At 26.2% G+C, this 21476-nt stretch overlaps 1 protein-coding gene and 3 long non-coding RNA genes across 4 annotated transcripts in view; 2 read left to right on the top strand and 2 right to left on the bottom strand.

Annotated features, from left to right (window-relative positions):
* The window catches only part of LOC126302212 (NADH-ubiquinone oxidoreductase chain 5-like), a 219170-nt gene that overhangs the window by 103852 nt on the left and 93842 nt on the right, over window positions 1-21476 (bottom strand). The gene's annotated exons all lie outside the window — the stretch shown is intronic.
* LOC126302224 (uncharacterized) overlaps window positions 1-21476 on the top strand; it is a 132040-nt gene that overhangs the window by 40160 nt on the left and 70404 nt on the right. The window lies entirely within an intron of this gene.
* On the bottom strand, window positions 5419-21387 carry LOC126302225 (uncharacterized). Its single transcript, XR_007553130.1, has 2 exons — window positions 21297-21387; window positions 5419-5689 (listed from the first exon to the last, which is right to left on the bottom strand). It is a non-coding gene; the product is annotated as an uncharacterized LOC126302225 (long non-coding RNA).
* LOC126302221 (uncharacterized) lies at window positions 5595-21436 on the top strand. The gene is made up of 2 exons (XR_007553127.1): window positions 5595-5678; window positions 21286-21436. It is a non-coding gene; the product is annotated as an uncharacterized LOC126302221 (long non-coding RNA).

Below are 21476 nucleotides of genomic sequence, written 5' to 3'. Positions count from 1 at the left end.
AAGTATAAAGTACCAATGTCCTTATGGTTTGTTGAGAATAATCATTTTTGCGGTAAGATGGCTGAATTTTAGGTGGTAGACTGTAAATCTACTTATGAGATGTTTTCTCTCTTATCATATTTAGGCCTTATATTCAATTATGATTCTAGACTGCAATTCTAGAGGTGTAAAATTTTACTAAGGCCTAAAAGATTATTCTTTTAATTATAACTTTGAAGGTTATTAGTTTGATTAACTTAAGTCCTTAGTAGAATGAAATTAAGGTTGATGTTGAAATCAATCCTATTGTTGAAATTATTACTGTTATAGGAAGAATGATTCTTGATTTTTGGGACTTTATCTTTATAGATCACGAATTTTCTGTGTATGATATAATTAGAGCTGAGAATCTAATACGTATATAGTAGTAGAGTGTAATTGTATTTAATACAACTATAATAGTTATAATGGTTGTTATATTGTTTTCTATTAATGATTGTATTACAATTCATTTTGGTAAGAATCCAAGGAATGGTGGTAGTCCACCTAAAGATAATAAAGATAAGAATATTATGAATTTAATTTCGGTTTTTATATTTCTGGCTGAATAAATTTGATTTATGAAAAATAAATTTATTTGCTTAAATAATAAAACTATAATTAATCTTAATAGTGAGTAAATAATGAAGTATAGTTCTCAGATGTTTTCTCTGACTGTTAATGAACTAATTATTCAACATAGATGTCTGATTGATGAATATGCTAAAAGTTGTCGTAAGGATGTTTGATTTAAACCTCCTATTGCCCCAATAATAATTCTTAAGATAATAATTGTTCAAATAAAAGTTCTTAATTGAATACAATAAGATAAGACCATTATTGGGGCGATTTTTTGTCATGTTATTAATGTTAAACAATTATTACATCTTGATGCTCCTATAACTTCTGGAAATCAGAAATGGAAAGGTGCAGCTCCAATCTTTAATAATAGTCTAGATCTAATTATTATTGATGGGATAAATTCTGTTTCCCATCCCATGGGATATTTTATTTGCATCAGCAAAATTGAAAATAATAATATTGTCGATGCTATTGCTTGGACAATAAAATATTTAATTGATGATTCATTTATTATTATATTTTTATTTCTTGTTAGGAGCGGAATAAATGAAAGTAAGTTGATCTCAAGTCCTATTCAAACCCCAAATCAGGAATTTGATGAAATGGACAGGATCGTTCCTATCATTAATGTTGATAGGAAGAGAAGTTTTGTAGAGTTGTTGGTCATTAAAAAGGAGAGGATTGATACCTCTATAAATGGGGTATGAACCCATTAGCTTGTTTAGCTTACCTTTTTACATTAAGGTGTATGATGCACGTTAGTTTTTGATACTAAAGGAGGTACTTTAATTCTATCTTATGTAATTTTAATGAAGGTAATTTTATTTACTTTATTTACCCTATCAAGGTAACCCTTTAATCAGGCACTTCATTTATTTAATATATAAATCGAAAGTTTTTTTTGAAATTCTTTTATGTATTATTTTGTTTAATTAGGATTAATTTATCCTGCTCATTCTATTTTTTATATATATATATATAATAAATAATTTATATTAATATATTACATTTAATTGAAATTAAAGTATTATAAGTTCATCTTACCATTATCAATTGATTATTTTAATGCAATTATTTACCTAGGATTATAGCTACTTATGTTTTTAGCTTAAAATAGGTTATTATAATATAATATATATAATAATATGTAATTTAATATTTAATATTATTATAATTGGATATAATAAATAAAATTATTAATTTAAATATAAAATATTATAATTAATATAAATAATTATATTAATTATAATAATATAATTATGTAAATTATCTATAATTAGATTATTTAACTAATATATATGAAAGTTAACTTAATATAAAAAAAGAATTCATATTAATAACATATTATATTAAATTACATAATTATATAAAATATATTTATTATATTATTTAATCTTTCTTTATTTATTAGTGAAAAGAAAGATTAAATAAGAAAGAATATAATACATTTATTGCTATACATGTTCCATATTAATCTTTAATTATATATAATAGAGAAGTTGTTGTGGTCATACATAGGGGCATTTCTTTTTTTTTTTGTTAATGTTTGTGGTTTATTTCTTTTTTTTTCTTTAAATATTTGAATCTTTTATTTTTTCCTGAATTAATAGATTAAAAATTTTCTTATTTTTTATTTTTAAAAGTTTTATTCTTGCTTGTTTATTCACTTTTTCTTTGTATTATATGTAAGTTTTGTTAGACTAAATGTTCTTTTTGCAGTAATTTGATATATATATATATATATATAAAATAAAATGAGCAGGATAAATTAATCCTAATTAAACAAAATAATACATAAAAGAATTTCAAAAAAAACTTTCGATTTATATATTAAATAAATGAAGTGCCTGATTAAAGGTTTACCTTGATAGGGTAAATAAAGTAAATAAAATTACCTTCATTAAAATTACATAAGATAGAATTAAACTACCTCCTTTAGTATCAAAAACTAACGTGCATCATACACCTTAATGTAAAAAGGTAAGCTAAACAAGCTAATGGGTTCATACCCCATTTATAGAGGTATCAATCCTCTCCTTTTTAATGACCAACAACTCTACAAAACTTCTCTTCCTATCAACATAATGATAGGAATGATCCTGTCCATTTCATCAAATTCCTGATTTGGGGTTTGAATAGGACTTGAGATCAACTTACTTTCATTTATTCCGCTCCTAACAAGAAATAAAAATATAATAATAAATGAATCATCAATTAAATATTTTATTGTCCAAGGAATAGCATCGGCAATATTAATATTTTCAATTTTGCTGATTCAAATAAAATATCCCATGGGATGGGAAACAGAATTTATCCCATCAATAATAACTAGATCTAGACTATTATTAAAGATTGGAGCTGCACCTTTCCATTTCTGATTTCCAGAAGTTATAGGAGCATCAAGATGAAATAATTGTTTAACATTAATAACATGACAAAAAATCGCCCCAATAATGGTCTTATCTTATTGTATTCAATTAAGAACTTTTATTTGAACAATTATTATCTTAAGAATTATTATTGGGGCAATAGGAGGTTTAAATCAAACATCCTTACGACAACTTTTAGCATATTCATCAATCAGACATCTAGGTTGAATAATTAGATTATTAACAGTCAGGGAAAACATCTGAGAACTATACTTCATTATTTACTCACTATTAAGATTAATTATAGTTTTATTATTTAAGCAAATAAATTAATTTTTCATATCTCAAATTTATTCAGCCAGAAATATAAAAACCGAAATTAAATTCATAATATTCTTATCTTTATTATCTTTAGGTGGACTACCACCATTCCTTGGATTCTTACCAAAATGAATTGTAATACAATCATTAATAGAAAACATTATAACAACTATTATAACTGTATTAATCTTTAATTATATATAATAGAGAAGTTGTTGTGGTCATACATAGGGGCGTTTCTTTTTTTTTTGTTAATGTTTGTGGTTTTTTTCTTTTTTTTTTCTTTAAATATTTGAATCTTTTATTTTTTCCTGAATTAATAGATTTAAAATTTTCTTATTTTTTATTTTTAAAAGTTTTATTCTTGCTTGTTTATTCACTTTTTCTTTGTATTATATGTAAGTTTTGTTAGACTAAATGTTCTTTTTGCAGTAATTTGATTTAATTATCAAGTGATTTTGGATTTAGCAATTGATTTAGTATCGGCATAATTCGTGCCTGCAGCCGCGGTTATACGATTGATACAAGTGAATATTATTGGTTAAAACAGTTGTTTAGATTATTAGGGTTGAAATATAAATCTGTAAGGTGAAATGTTAAAATTTATTTGTGGCCCTTTTTATGAATCTGTGAAATTTAAGTAATAAACTAGGATTAGATACCCTATTATTTTAAATGTTAATTATATTTACCAGGGTACTATTAGTTAAGGTCTTTAAACCCAAAGAATTTGGCGGTATCTCATTCCATTCAGAGGAACCTACCCCATGATTGATAATACACGATTTACTCTACTTAATTTATTTGTTTGTATATCTCCGTTATCAGAGAATCTTTTTAGAGTTATAATTCTCAAGATTTATAATTATAAAATATTTCAGGTCAAGGTGCAGCTTATAGTTAAGAGGAGGTGGGTTACAATAGATTTTTGTTTATAACGGATTTGATAGTGAAATACTGTTAATGAAGGTGGATTTGATAGTAATTTAATTTATTTAATTTAACTGATATTGGCTCTGAGATGTGTACACATCGCCCGTCGCTCTCATTATTGATTATTCTATTTTATATTAAAGTAGCTTCAATTTAGATGAGATAAGTCGTAACATAGTAGATGTACTGGAAAGTGTATCTAGGAAGAGTTTCAAGATATAACTTATTAGTAAAGTGTTTCATTTACACTGAAAATTTTTCTGTGCAAATCAGGATATCTTGATTATTTATTTTATTATATTTATTTTTTGTTTATTTAATTATTTAATATAAATAATTTTATTGTATTTTTGTCTTAGTATATTTTATAGAATTGATTTTTTAAATTATAGTTTATTGGTAATGTAAGTGTTTTATGAAATATTATTTTAAATTTTTTTAAGTAGATTTTATTTATTGTACCTTTTGTATCAGGGTGTATCAAAATTTTAGTATTTATTTTACTTGTCTCGATTTGGGTTGATTTATAAATAATTTATAGTTAATGTATCATAATTATTATTAAATTATTTATAGAAATGAGATGTTAATCGTTTCCCAAGATATCTAGTTTCTTAAGAAAAAATTTAATTTTTTAAAGTTATTTGTTTTTATTTAATTTTTTAAGTAAAAATATTAACTTATTTATTCTTTAAGGGATAAGCTTTGAAGGTAATAACCTATAATTTATTTTATAGAAATATAATAGTAAGCTTTAAACCAGCTATCTTTAAGATTACGTTTTAGTTCATTATTTTTTATTTTGATTTTATAAATATTTTAGGTTTTTTATTAAGATTATTAATTTAATTTTAAAATTTTTGTAATAATGATAGAATTAGTATATTTATTTGTATGAAATTTTTACCTTGTGAACTTATTATAAGGAACTAGGCAAAATTGATTTCCGCCTGTTTATCAAAAACATGTCCTCTTGTTTATATTTTGAGGTCTGGCCTGCTCACTGAGCGTATTTTTAAAGAGCCGCGGTATTTTGACCGTGCAAAGGTAGCATAATCATTAGTCTCTTAATTAGTGGCTGGAATGAATGGCTTGACGAGAAATCAACTGTCTCTTAATAAATTTTTGAATTTAACTTTTGAGTCAAAAGGCTTAAATTCTTCTTTAGGACGAGAAGACCCTATAGAGCTTGACATTTTACTTTTATATAGTTTTTTGTTTGTCTTTCTATATTTAATGATGATGTTTTGTTGGGGTGACATGAAGAATAGATAAACTCTTCATTATTATATCATTTATTTATGTTTGTTATTTTGATCCATAATTTATGATCATAAGATTAAGTTACCTTAGGGATAACAGCGTAATTGTTTTTGAGAGCTCATATCGACAAAGCAGATTGCGACCTCGATGTTGGATTAAGAAAAATTTTGGGTGCAGGAGCCCAATGATTAGGTCTGTTCAACCTTTAAATTCTTACATGATCTGAGTTCAGACCGGCGTGAGCGAGGTCGGTTTCTATCCTAAGATTGTTAATCCATATTAGTACGAAAGGACCATATGGTTAAAATATTTTTTGTTATATTGATTAATATTAATTTATTTACTATTTTGACAGATTAATGTGTTGAATTTAGAATTCATTTATGTAGATTTTTTCTACAAATAGTATTGATACTTTATGATTCATTTATATTTATTTTGAATTTTCTTTTATTGGTTATTTGTGTTTTAATTAGTGTTGCCTTTTTAACTTTATTAGAGCGTAAGGTTTTAGGTTATATTCAGATTCGAAAGGGTCCAAATAAGGTAGGTTTTGTTGGAATTCCTCAGCCATTTAGAGATGCTATTAAGTTAATTTGTAAGGAGCAGCCAATTCCTATTATATCTAATTACCTACTTTATTATTTTTCCCCTGTTTTTAATTTAATGATTTCTTTAGCCGTTTGAGTAATTTTTCCTTATTTAACTTATATGTGTTCTTTTTCTTATGGATTTTTATTTTTTTTATGTTGTACTAGATTAGGTGTTTATACTGTTATAATTGCTGGTTGATCTTCTAATTCAAGTTATTCATTATTAGGTTCTCTTCGTTCTGTTGCTCAAACAATTTCTTATGAAGTTAGTTTAGCTTTAATTTTATTGTCTTTAATTATTTTAATTGGTAGTTTTAATATGTTTGATTTTATAAACTATCAGCTTTATTGTTGATTTATTATTATTTCTTTTCCTTTAGCTTTAGCTTGTTTTGCTTCTTGCTTAGCTGAAACTAATCGTACTCCTTTTGATTTTGCTGAAGGGGAATCTGAGTTAGTTTCAGGATTTAATATTGAGTATGGTGCGGGTGGTTTTACTTTAATTTTTTTAGCTGAATATACTAGAATTGTCTTCATAAGAATGTTATTGGCTTTAATTTTTTTGGGCGGTGATTTTTATTCTTTTATATTTTTTATTAAGCTTGCTATTATATCTTATGGTTTTATTTGGGTTCGTGGAACATTACCACAGTTCCGTTATGATAAATTAATGTACTTAGCTTGAAAAAGTTTTTTACCTTTATCTTGGAATTTTTTATTTTCTTTGTTGGTTTAAAGATTTTATTTATCTCATTTGTTTAGTGAAATTTTTTGAGATAAGTTAATAGAAGAGTTAAACTTCTAATTTTATGTTTTCAAAACATATGCTTTTCCTAAGCTAATTAACTTTATTCCTTAATTAATTTATCTCATGCGTTTGCGACATGGACATTAATTAAGAAATATGTGAAGTAAATAATTGTTAAGATTTGACCTGTTATAATATAAGGTTCTTCAACAGGTCGTTTACCAATTCACGTTAGTAAGCATACAACAACTACTATAATTCAGAATAAAATTTGATTAATAGGGTAAAATTGAATGCCTCGGAATGGTGTTTTATTATAAAATGGTAAAATTATTAAGATTCTAATTGATAAAAATAATGCAATAACACCTCCTAACTTATTAGGGATAGATCGTAGAATTGCATATGCAATTAGGAAATATCATTCTGGTTGAATGTGAACTGGTGTTACTAATGGGTTGGCAGGTACAAAGTTATCTGGATCTCCTAATAGGTAAGGATTAATTAAACATAGTATAATTAATAATGATGTTATTATTACAAATGTAATAGAATCCTTAAAGGTAAAGTATGGATGGAATGGAATTTTTTCAATATCTCCATTTAGTCCAAGAGGATTATTAGATCCTGTTTGGTGAAGAAAAAATAAATGAATTGCTGCTATAGCAGCAATAATAAATGGTAATACAAAATGGAATGTGAAGAATTGATTTAATGTTGCATCATCAACAGCGAATCCTCCTCATACTCATTGGACTAAATCTGTTCCTAAGTATGGGATTGCTGATAATAAATTAGTAATTACTGTTGCACCTCAAAAAGATATTTGGCCTCAGGGTAAGACATATCCTATAAATGCAGTTGCTATAACTAAAAATAAAATCACTGTACCAATTATTCAGGTATGTATATATATATAAGATCCATAGTAAATTCCCCGTCCTACATGTAAGTAAATACAAATAAAAAATATAGATGCTCCATTTGCGTGTAAGGTTCGGATAATTCAACCATTATTTACGTCTCGGCAGATGTGTACTACACTACTGAATGCTATTTCAATATTTGATGTATAATGTATAGCTAAAAATAGTCCAGTTACGATTTGAATCACCAAACATAACCCTAATAGGGATCCAAAATTTCATCAAAATGAAATATTTGTTGGGGCAGGTAAGTCAATTAAAGAGTTATTAATAATTTTAATTAAAGGATGTCTTAATCGTAAGGGTTTATTCATTAGTAATTATCTTATTTTACGAATAGGTCCCTGATTAATATTGGTGATTTTAACAACTGCTAGTAGTGCTAAAAATAAATAAATTATTATTATTATTGTAATAATGAATGTTGGTCTATTATATAATTTTTCTAAAGATATTGTTATTTCTTGATAATTGATTGAATTATCAATATTTATAGTTTCGGTGTTTTTGAAAAAGTCTATAAATATAGATATATCTAGAATAATTAATATTAATATGATAAATACTCACATTATTAATGTAATAATTATAGTGATTGATTTAGGCTGAAATATTTCGTTTGATGCAATTCTTGTAATGTAAATAAATAATACTAGTATACCACCAAGAAATGTTAAAAATAAAATATATGATAATCAATATCTTTCTATTATTGTTCCTGTTATTAATCCAACTAGGAAGGTTTGAAGGATAATAAAAAGCATTATTGATATTGGGTGTCTTAATTTAATAAAATTAATATTTATTACATTTGATAATGATATAATTATTATTTTGATCATTTCAGGGGTTAGTTTATTTAAAAAACCGATTTTGGGGACCGATGATGGAAGCTTTTCCACCTCTGAAGTTTTGAAAGTGGGGGCTGGACTTATTTCCGGTTTACAAGGCCGGCGTTTTTTTTAAACTATTAAAACTAATGTTTATATTCTCTATTTTTACTTCTTTATTGATTTATTTTGCTGGTGTTCATGTTTTTTCTTCTAAACGTAAACATTTATTAATGGTTCTTTTGAGATTAGAATATATTGTTATTTCTTTATTTATGTTAGTTATTGTTTTTCTTATTGAGTTTGATTATGATTATTTTTTTCCTGTTATTTTTTTAGTTTTTTCTGTTTGTGAGGGTGCTTTAGGTCTTTCTATTTTAGTTTCAATAATTCGTTCTCATGGTAATGATTTTTTTAATTCTTTTGGTTTATCTTTATGTTAAAGTATTTATTTATAACTATTTTTTTGATCCCTCTTTGTTTATTAAATAATTGTTGATGGTTGGTTCATTCTTTAATGTTTCTGTCGGGTTTTGTTTTTATAATTTGTGTTTATTCATATGCTGATTTGAATATAATTAGATATTATTTTGGTATTGATTATTTTTCTTTTAGTTTAATTTTACTTAGTTTTTGGATTTGTTCTTTAATAATCACTGCTAGAGGTTCAGTTTATTTAAGTTCATATCATTCTAATTTTTTTGTTTTTATGGTTTTGATTTTAATAATTATGCTTTATTGTTCATTTGCTAGATTAAGTATTCTTTCTTTTTATATTTTTTTTGAGGCTAGATTAGTTCCTACTTTACTTTTAATTTTGGGTTGGGGTTATCAACCTGAGCGTTTGCAAGCTGGTGTTTATTTAATTTTTTATACTTTGGTTGCTAGATTACCTTTATTATTAGTTTTATTTAAGGTTTATGATTTTTCTAATACTTTATATTTTCCTTTATTGGTTGATTTTGGTTCTTATTATTTTATGTTTTATGTATTTATAATTTTGGCTTTTTTAGTTAAGATACCTATGTTTTTGGTTCATTTATGACTTCCTAAGGCTCATGTAGAGGCCCCTATTTCAGGTAGAATAATTCTTGCTGGTGTTTTATTAAAGTTAGGTGGTTATGGTATTTTTCGTGTTATAAAGGTTATTTCTTATTTGGGTTTAAAGTTTAATTATTTTTGATTGTCTTTAGGTTTATCTGGGGGTGTTATTGTAAGATTTATTTGTTTTCGTCAGGTTGATTTAAAGTCTTTAATTGCATATTCTTCTGTTGCTCATATAAGAATGGTTATTGGTGGATTGATGACTATGAATTGATGAGGTTGTGTAGGTTCTCTTTCTCTAATGGTTGGTCATGGTTTATGTTCTTCTGGTTTATTTTGTTTATCTAATATTATTTATGAACGTTTAGGTAGACGAAGATTATTAATTAACAAGGGTATAATTAATTTGATGCCAAGAATGGCTTTATGATGATTTCTTTTAAGATCATCAAATATGGCTGCTCCTCCTTCTTTAAATTTGGTAGGTGAAATTAGATTATTAAATAGAATTATATCTTGACCTTCTTTTAGATTCTTTGCTTTGATTTTTTTATCTTTTTTTAGAGCTGTTTATACTTTGTATATATATTCTTATTCTCAGCATGGGAATTATTATTCTGGTGTTTATACTTGTTCTCTTGGTTATTTTCGTGAATATCATCTTTTACTTTTACATTGATTGCCTTTAAATATTCTCTGTTTAAAGGGTGAATATTTCTTTGTTTAGTTTGCTTAAGTATTTTAATTAAAAATATTGTTTTGTGGAATCAATGATATGAAGTTTTTCATCTTAGGCCGTGAATTTATTTTCTATTTGTTCTTTGAGTTTTTTTTCTTTGTTTATTTCGAGAACTATAATTTTTATTTTAGGTATTTATTATTTAATAATTGATTATAGAGTTTTTGTTGAGTGAGAGCTTTTCAATTTAAATGGTTCTATAGTTGTTATAACTTTAATTTTGGATTGAATATCTCTTATTTTTATATCTTTTGTTATATATATTTCTTCTTTGGTTATTTATTATAGAGAGGATTATATATCAGATGAAAAGAATATAAATCGTTTTATTATTATTGTTTTAATATTTATTCTTTCTATAGGTTTTTTAATTATTAGTCCTACTTTAATTAGAATTTTATTAGGTTGAGATGGTTTAGGTTTAGTTTCTTATTGTTTAGTTATTTATTATCAAAATGTAAAATCTTATAGCGCTGGTATATTAACTGCACTTTCTAATCGTATTGGTGATGTTGCTATTTTAATTTCTATTGCATGAATGTTAAATTTTGGTGGTTGAAATTATATTTATTATTATGATTTTATTTCTAATTCTTTTGAAATAAAGCTCATTACTATATTAATTGTTTTAGCAGCTATAACTAAGAGAGCTCAGATTCCTTTCTCTTCATGACTTCCTGCTGCTATAGCAGCTCCTACTCCTGTTTCTGCTTTAGTTCATTCTTCTACTCTTGTTACTGCTGGTGTTTATTTATTAATTCGTTTTAGACCAATATTGGATACTTATAATTGTGGTTGATTTTTACTTTTAATTGGTTGTATAACTATATTTATGGCTGAATTGGGCGCTAATTTTGAGTTTGATTTAAAGAAGATTATTGCTCTTTCTACTTTAAGACAACTTGGTTTAATAATAAGAATTTTGGCTATAGGTTATCCAAAGCTTGCATTTTTTCATTTATTGGCTCATGCTTTATTTAAGGCATTATTATTTATATGTGCAGGTTCAATAATTCATAATTTGAAGGATTCTCAGGATATTCGTTTTATAGGATCAATTGTTAATTTCATACCTTTAACTTTAGTTTGTTTTAATGTTTCTAGTTTATCTTTGTGTGGAATACCTTTTTTAGCGGGATTTTATTCAAAGGATTTAATTCTTGAGATGGTTTGTTTAAGATGAATTAATTGTTTAATTTTTTTTCTTTATTTTTTTTCTACTGGTTTAACTGCTTCTTATTCTTTTCGTTTGTTTTATTATTCAATATCTGGTGATAATAATTTTTATTCTAGATTTTCTTTTGATGATAAGGGTTATTATATTTCATTTGGAATAATTGGTCTATTGTTTGTTGCTGTTTTTGGTGGTAGTCTTTTATCTTGATTAATTTTTCCTATTCCTCATGTGATTGCTTTACCTTATTATTTAAAGTTTTTAACTATTACAGTTGTTATTTTAGGTGCTTATTTAGGTTATCTTATTTCTAATTTTGATTTTTCTCATAATTTATTTTCTTTAAGTATACTTTCTTTTGTTAGATTTGCTGGTTCTATATGATTTATACCTTTTCTTTCAACTAAGTTTATTAGATATATTCCTTTAAAAATAGGTTATTATTCATCTAAGTCATTTGATTATGGTTGAGGTGAATTACTTGGTGGTCAAGGTTTATATAGATTATTTATTTATTTAATTGGTTATATTCAAGGTTGATATGATTCTAATTTCAAGATTTATCTTTTAACTTTTATTTTTTGAATATTTATTTTGGTAATATTGTTTTTCGTTTACTTAAATAGCTTATAATTAGAGCGTGACACTGAAGATGTTAAGGAAGTATTTTTACTTTTAAGTATTTATAAATATAGATATATTATTTTTACAGTGAAAATGTAATGTTTTATTTAAACTATATAAATTTTAGAAATGTTAACGGAGTTTAACCGCTAATATAAAAAGTTAGCAGCTTTCATATTGGCTTTACATTTCTTTAATTGGAACTATTATAGCTCAATTATATTATTAACAGTAATACGCCTCTTTTTGGCTTCAATTAATAAGAATAAGGGTAGTACATACCAATCTTCCAGGTCGAAACTGACTGCAATATTTCGCTTCTTATTCTATTTAAGGTTGATTGATAATATCAATACTTTTTGAATGCAACCCAAATGTTATATTTAACTACAACCCTTTATTCTGCTCATTGTAATGCTCCTTGGTTTCATTCATGGTATAGTCCTCCTAATAGAACTAGAATAAAAAATATTGTTGATACTGTTCAGATTATAATGTCTGAAGTTTTAAAAATAATTACAATTGGTAGAATTAGTGCAATTTCTACATCAAAAATTAAAAAGATTACTGCGATTAGGAAGAATCGTATTGAGAATGGTATTCGTGCTGATCTTTTTGGATCAAACCCACATTAGAATGGTGATCTTTTTTCTCGATCATTAATTAATTTTTTTGATAGTGTTGTTGCCAGGATTATAACAATTATTGGAATAATAAATCTAATGAAAACTCTTGTTGATAGAATTAGAATTGTTTTTCTTGATTTATATCAAGCTTTCTGATTGGAAGTCAAATGTACTATTTATACTAGAAAAACAATTATCTACCTCATCAATAAATAGAGATATATAAGAATAATCATACTACGTCTACGAAGTGTCAGTATCATGCTGCTGCTTCAAATCCAAAGTGATGTCTTGGTGAAAATTGATTTATTGAGTGTCGAAGTAGACATGTTGATAAAAAGATTGTTCCAATAATTACGTGTAAACCATGGAATCCTGTTGCAACAAAGAATGTTGATCCATAAACTGCATCTGCAATGGTAAAAGGTGCTTCTCAATATTCATATGCTTGAAGTATTGTAAAGTATAGTCCTAATAACACTGTGAAGAATAATCCTTGTAGTGCTTGAGTATGATTAGATTCCATTAAACTATGATGTGCTCATGTTACAGTTACTCCTGATGCTAAAAGAATAGCTGTATTAAGTAATGGAATTTGTATAGGGTTAAAGGGTTGAATTCCTATTGGAGGTCATAGTATTCCTAGTTCAATTGTTGGTGCTAATCTTCTTCTAAAGAATGCTCAAAAAAAAGAAACGAAAAATAATACCTCTGATGCAATAAATAAAATTATTCCTCATCGTAATCCAATTGATACAAATCCTGTATGTAATCCTTGATATGTTCCTTCTCGTACTACATCTCGTCATCATTGAATTATAGTTAGTAGGGTAATTCCAAATCCAATTATGAATAAGTTAATATTAAATAGGTGGAATCATTTTGCTAGTCCTGATACTAGGACTATTGCTCCAATTGCTCCTGTTAATGGTCAAGGTCTATAGTCTACTAAGTGGAATGGGTGGTTTGAGTGAGTTGTTAACATAGGTTTAATATACTTCTCTAGAATATAGAGTTCTTAGAATTGAGAAAACATAGGCTTGAATTATTGCTACTGCTGATTCTAGAATTAATAGAAGTATTTGTCCAATAATTAGTAATGAGATTAAGTTTATTGCTATAGATGGTCCTGTGTCTCCTAATAAGGTTAATAATAAGTGTCCTGCAATTATATTTGCTGCCAACCGTACTGCTAATGTACCTGGTCGAATAACATTACTAATTGTTTCAATTAGTACTATAAATGATATTAATGCAGGCGGTGTACCTTGTGGTACAAGGTGTGTAAATATATGATTAGTATGGTTAATTCATCCAAATAATATAAATCTTAGCCATATAGGTAGGGCAATTGCAAATGTTAATGCTAAATGTCTTGTTCTAGTAAAAATATAAGGGAATAATCCTATGAAATTGTTAAATAATATTATAATAAAAATTGAGATGAAAATGAATGTTGTTCCATTAAATGATTTTGGTCCAAGAACGTTTTAAATTCATTATGTAAGGTTAAATTTAGTTTATTTCAGATAATGTTAATTCGTGATGGTGTAAGTCAAAATAGTGATGGGATTAATAATAGTCCTAGAAATGTTCTAGTTCAATTTAATGATAAATTAAAGATGTTAGTTGATGGGTCAAATGTTGAGAATAGATTTGTTATCATTTTCAATTTAAGTTTTTTATTTCAATTGTTCCTTTTTCTGCTCTTTTAATAAGGTTAGGTTTAAATGAGAAGAAGTTTATTTGATTAAACAAGATTAATGTAGCTGAAAATATAATGAATAGTGAGAATCATATAAGAGGGGATATTTGAGGGATTTGGATATAATTTCCCCATCAGAAGTAGTCGTTAATTTACTATTATTTGGTTTAAGAGACCATTACTTACTTTCAGTCATCTGATGAATTTCAAGGTGTACTAATTTTTTTTAGTTACTTTAGATTGACACTCTAATGTTATTTATTTTAACTAACTCCTTAAATTATCTTAGATAATCACTTAATAAATAAATTTACTGAAGTTCTTTCAATTACAATTGGTATAAATCTGTGGTTTGCTCCACAGATTTCTGAGCATTGTCCAAAGAATAATCCAGGTCGATTTATTGTGAATGTTCCTTGATTTAACAGACCTGGCGTTGCATCAATTTCAACCCCTAATGCAGGAACTGCTCATGAGTGTAGAACATCTGATGCTCTTGTTAATACTCGTACTTCTGTATTTATTGGTAGGATTGTTCGGTTATCTACATCTAGTAGTCGGAATCCATCATTTTCTAGGTCTTGTTCTGGTGTTATATAAGTGTCAAATTCTACGTCTATGAAGTCTGAATATTCATATCTTCAATATCATTGTCGTCCAATGGTTTTAATTGTAATTATTGCATCTACTGAATCATCAAGTAAATATAATAGTCGTAATGATGGAAGGGCAATAAAAATTAATGTAATTGCTGGTAAAGCTGTTCAGATTGTTTCAATTAAATGTCCATGAAGTATATTACAGTTAGTATAGGCAATAAATAATATATAACTTAGGGCATAACCTACAATTACTGTAATTAATAATAATACGACCATAGTATGATCATGAAAGAATGATAATTGCTCCATTAATGGTGAAGCTCCATCTTGAAGAGATAAATTTGATCATGTTGCCATTAATAAATATTTTCTAATAAAAGGTCAAACCTTTATTTGTAGAGCTTAAATCTACTGCACTAATCTGCCATATTAGAATCTAGAGATTAATGGTAATTCTGAGTAACTATGTTCTGCAGGAGGGTTATTTTGTAGTCATTCTGTTGATCTTCTTATGTTAGCTCTAAATATAATTGCTCGGTTTGTAATCATTCTTTCTCATATAATTACAATGAATATAATGATTCCTACAATAGAAATTGTAGACCCAATTCTTGATACTACGTTTCATGATGTATATGCGTCTGGGTAGTCAGAGTATCGTCGAGGTATTCCTGCTAATCCTAGGAAGTGTTGAGGAAAGAATGTTAAATTTACTCCAATGAATATAATTGTAAATTGGATTTTTAATCATGTATTATTTATAGTTAATCCTGTAAATAGTGGATATCATTGAATGACACCTCCTATAATTGCAAATACTGCTCCTATAGATAATACATAATGAAAGTGGGCTACTACATAATATGTATCATGTAATACAATATCAAGTGATGAATTTGCTAATACTAATCCTGTTAATCCACCAATTGTAAATAGGAAAATAAATCCTAGAGCTCATAATAATGGTGGATTGAACTTGAATTTAGTTCCATATAATGTAGCTAATCATCTAAATACCTTAATTCCTGTAGGTACAGCAATAATTATTGTTGCTGATGTAAAATATGCTCGTGTGTCAACATCCATTCCTACTGTAAATATATGATGTGCTCATACAATAAATCCTATTAGTCCAATTGATAGTATAGCATAAATTATACCTAATGTTCCAAATGATTCAATTTTTCCTCTTTCTTGACATACAATATGTGAAATAATTCCGAACCCCGGTAGAATTAAAATATAAACTTCTGGGTGTCCAAAGAATCAAAATAGATGTTGATATAGAATTGGGTCACCCCCTCCTGCAGGGTCAAAGAATGATGTATTTAAATTTCGATCTGTTAATAATATAGTAATAGCTCCTGCTAAAACTGGAAGTGAAAGAAGGAGAAGTAATGCTGTAATAGCTACAGTTCATACAAATAAAGGTGTTTTATCTAAAGTTATACTTTCTGATCGTATATTAATTGCTGTTGTAATGAAATTCACTGCACCAAGAATAGATGATACACCTGCTAAGTGCAGTGAAAAAATAGCTAGATCTACAGATGCACCCCCGTGTGCAATAGCTCCTGCTAGAGGAGGGTAAACTGTTCATCCTGTACCAGCACCATTATCTACTATAGAAGATGTAAGAAGAAGGGTTAGTGAAGGTGGTAGTAATCAAAAACTTATATTATTTATTCGTGGAAATGCTATATCTGGTGCACCAATTATTAGTGGAACAAGTCAATTACCAAATCCACCAATTATAATAGGTAATACTATAAAGAAAATTATTACGAATGCGTGAGCTGTAATAATAACATTATAAATCTGGTCATCCCCAATTAGAGATCCGGGTTGGCCAAGTTCAGCATGAATAAGTATTCTTATTGATGTTCCTACTATTCCTGCTCATGCTCCAAATATGAAGTATAAAGCACCAATGTCCTTATGGTTTGTTGAGAATAATCATTTTTGCGGTAAGATGGCTGAATTTTAGGTGGTAGACTGTAAATCTACTTATGAGATGTTTTCTCTGTTATCATATTTAGGTCTTATATTCAATTATGATTCTAGACTGCAATTCTAGAGGTGTAAAATTTTACTAAGGCCTAAAAGATTATTCTTTTAATTATAACTTTGAAGGTTATTAGTTTGATTAACTTAAGTCCTTAGTATAATGAAATTAAGGTTGATGTTGAAATCAATCCTATTGTTGAAATTATTACTGTTATAGGAAGAATGATTCTTGATTTTTGGGACTTTATCTTTATAGATCACGAATTTTCTGTGTATGATATAATTAGAGCTGAGAATCTAATACGTATATAGTAGTAGAGTGTAATTGTAGTTAATACAACTATAATAGTTATAATAGTTGTTATATTGTTTTCTATTAATGATTGTATTACAATTCATTTTGGTAAGAATCCAAGGAATGGTGGTAGTCCACCTAAAGATAATAAAGATAAGAATATTATGAATTTAATTTCGGTTTTTATATTTCTGGCTGAATAAATTTGATTTATGAAAAATAAATTTATTTGCTTAAATAATAAAACTATAATTAATCTTAATAGTGAGTAAATAATGAAGTATAGTTCTCAGATGTTTTCTCTGACTGTTAATGATCTAATTATTCAACCTAGATGTCTGATTGATGAATATGCTAAAAGTTGTCGTAAGGATGTTTGATTTAAACCTCCTATTGCCCCAATAATAATTCTTAAGATAATAATTGTTCAAATAAAAGTTCTTAATTGAATACAATAAGATAAGACCATTATTGGGGCGATTTTTTGTCATGTTATTAATGTTAAACAATTATTTCATCTTGATGCTCCTATAACTTCTGGAAATCAGAAATGGAAAGGTGCAGCTCCAATCTTTAATAATAGTCTAGATCTAATTATTATTGATGGGATAAATTCTGTTTCCCATCCCATGGGATATTTTATTTGAATCAGCAAAATTGAAAATAATAATATTGTCGATGCTATTGCTTGGACAATAAAATATTTAATTGATGATTCATTTATTATTATATTTTTATTTCTTGTTAGGAGCGGAATAAATGAAAGTAAGTTGATCTCAAGTCCTATTCAAACCCCAAATCAGGAATTTGATGAAATGGACAGGATCGTTCCTATCATTAATGTTGATAGGAAGAGAAGTTTTGTAGAGTTGTTGGTCATTAAAACGGAGAGGATTGATACCTCTATAAATGGGGTATGAACCCATTAGCTTGTTTAGCTTACCTTTTTACATTAAGGTGTATGATGCACGTTAGTTTTTGATACTAAAGGAGGTAGTTTAATTCTATCTTATGTAATTTTAATGAAGGTAATTTTATTTACTTTATTTACCCTATCAAGGTAACCCTTTAATCAGGCACTTCATTTATTTAATATATAAATCGAAAGTTTTTTTTTGAAATTCTTTTATGTATTATTTTGTTTAATTAGGATTAATTTATCCTGCTCATTTTATTTTTTTTATATATATATATAATAAATAATTTATATTAATATATTACATTTAATTGAAATTAAAGTATTATAAGTTCATCTTACCATTATCAATTGATTATTTTAATGCAATTATTTACCTAGGATTATAGAACTTATGTTTTTAGCTTAAAATAGGTTATTATAATATAATATATATAATAATATGTAATTTAATATTTAATATTATTACAATTGGATATAATAAATAAAATTATTAATTTAAATATAAAATATCATAATTAATATAAATAATTATATTAATTATAATAATATAATTATGTAAATTATCTATAATTAGATTATTTAACTAATATATATGAAAGTTAACTTAATATAAAAAAAGAATTCATATTAATAACATATTATATTAAATTACATAATAGTATAAAATATATTTATTATATTATTTAATCTTTATTTATTTATTAGTGAAAAGAAAGATTAAATAAGAAAGAATATAATACATTTATTGCTATACATGTTCCATATTAATCTTTAATTATATATAATAGAGAAGTTGTTGTGGTCATACATAGGGGCGTTTCTTTTTTTTTGTTAATGTTTGTGGTTTTTTTCTTTTTTTTTCTTTAAATATTTGAATCTTTTATTTTTTCCTGAATTAATAGATTTAAAATTTTCTTATTTTTTATTTTTAAAAGTTTTATTCTTGCTTGTTTATTCACTTTTTCTCTGTATTATATGTAAGTTTTGTTAGACTAAATGTTCTTTTTGCAGTAATTTGATTTAATTATCAAGTGATTTTGGATTTAGCAATTGATTTAGTATCGGCATAATTCGTGCCAGCAGCCGCGGTTATACGATTGATACAAGTGAATATTATTGGTTGAAACAGTTGTTTATATTATTAGGGTTGAAATATAAATTTGTAAGGTGAAATGTTAAAATTTATTTGTGGCCCTTTTTATGAATCTGTGAAATTTAAATGATAAACTAGGATTAGATACCCTATTATTTTAAATGTTAATTATATTTACCAGGGTACTATTAGTTAAGGTCTTTAAACCCAAAGAATTTGGCGGTATCTCATTCCATTCAGAGGAACCTACCCCATGATTGATAATACACGATTTACTCTACTTAATTTATTTGTTTGTATATCTCCGTTATCAGAGAATCTTTTTAGAGTTATAATTCTCAAGATTTATAATTATAAAATATTTCAGTTCAAGGTGCAGCTTATACTTAAGAGGAGGTGGGTTACAATAGATTTTTGTTTATAACGGATTTGATAGTGAAATACTGTTAATGAAGGTGGATTTGATAGTAATTTAATTTATTTAATTTAACTGATATTGGCTCTGAGATGTGTACACATCGCCCGTCGCTCTCATTATTGATTATTCTATTTTATTTTAAAGTAGCTTCAATTTAGATGAGATAAGTCGTAACATAGTAGATGTACTGGAAAGTGTATCTAGGAAGAGTTTCAAGATATAACTTATTAGTAATGTGTTTCATTTACACTGAAAATTTTTCTGTGCAAATCAGGATATCTTGATTATTTATTTTATTATATTTATTTTTTGTTTATTTAACTATTTAATATAAATAATTTTATTGTATTTTTGTCTTAGTATATTTTATAGAATTGATTTTTTAAATTATAGTTTATTGGTAATGTAAGTGTTTTATGAAATATTATTTTAAATTTTTTTAAGTAGATTTTATTTATTGTACCTTTTGTATCAGGGTTTATCGAAATTTTAGTATTTATTTTACTTGTCTCGATTTGGGTTGATTTATAAATAATTTATAGTTAATGTATCATAATTATTATTAAATTATTTATAGAAATGAGATGTTAATCGTTTCCCAAGATATCTAGTTTCTTAAGAAAAAATTTAATTTTTTAAAGTTATTTGTTTTTATTTAATTTTTTAAGTAAAAATATTAACTTATTTATTCTTTAAGGGATAAGCTTTGAAGTTAATAACCTATAATTTATTTTATAGAAATATAATAGTAAGCTTTAAACCAGCTATCTTTAAGATTACGTTTTAGTTCATTATTTTTTATTTTGATTTTATAAATATTTTAGGTTTTTTATTAAGATTATTAATTTAATTTTAAAATTTTTGTAATAATGATAGAATTAGTATATTTATTTGTATGAAATTTTTACCTTGTGAACTTATTATAAGGAACTAGGCAAAATTGATTTCCGCCTGTTTATCAAAAACATGTCCTCTTGTTTATATTTTGAGGTCTGGCCTGCTCACTGAGCGTATTTTTAAAGAGCCGCGGTATTTTGACCGTGCAAAGGTTGCATAATCATTAGTCTCTTAATTAGAGGCTGGAATGAATGGCTTGACGAGAAATCAACTGTCTCTTAATAAATTTTTGAATTTAACTTTTGAGTCAAAAGGCTTAAATTCTTCTTTAGGACGAGAAGACCCTATAGAGCTTGACATTTTACTTTTATATAGTTTTTTGTTTGTCTTTCTATATTTAATGATGATGTTTTGTTGGGGTGACATGAAGAATAGATAAACTCTTCATTATTATATCATTTATTTATGTTTGTTATTTTGATCCATAATTTATGATCATAAGATTAAGTTACCTTAGGGATAACAGCGTAATTGTTTTTGAGAGCTCATATCGACAAAGCAGATTGCGACCTCGATGTTGGATTAAGAAAAATTTTGGGTGCAGGAGCACAATGATTAGGTCTGTTCGACCTTTAAATTCTTACATGATCTGAGTTCAGACCGGCGTGAGCCAGGTCGGTTTCTATCCTAAGATTGTTAATCCATATTAGTACGAAAGGACCATATGGTTAAAATATTTTTTGTTATATTGATTAATATTAATTTATTTACTATTTTGACAGATTAATGTGTTGAATTTAGAATTCATTT

Source organism: Schistocerca gregaria, unplaced genomic scaffold, assembly GCF_023897955.1.
Source record: "Schistocerca gregaria isolate iqSchGreg1 unplaced genomic scaffold, iqSchGreg1.2 ptg000169l, whole genome shotgun sequence".
Taxonomy (NCBI): Eukaryota; Metazoa; Arthropoda; class Insecta; order Orthoptera; family Acrididae; genus Schistocerca; species Schistocerca gregaria.
The sequence above is the reverse complement of the archived record's forward strand: the minus strand, read 5'-3'. Positions and strand labels throughout refer to the sequence as shown.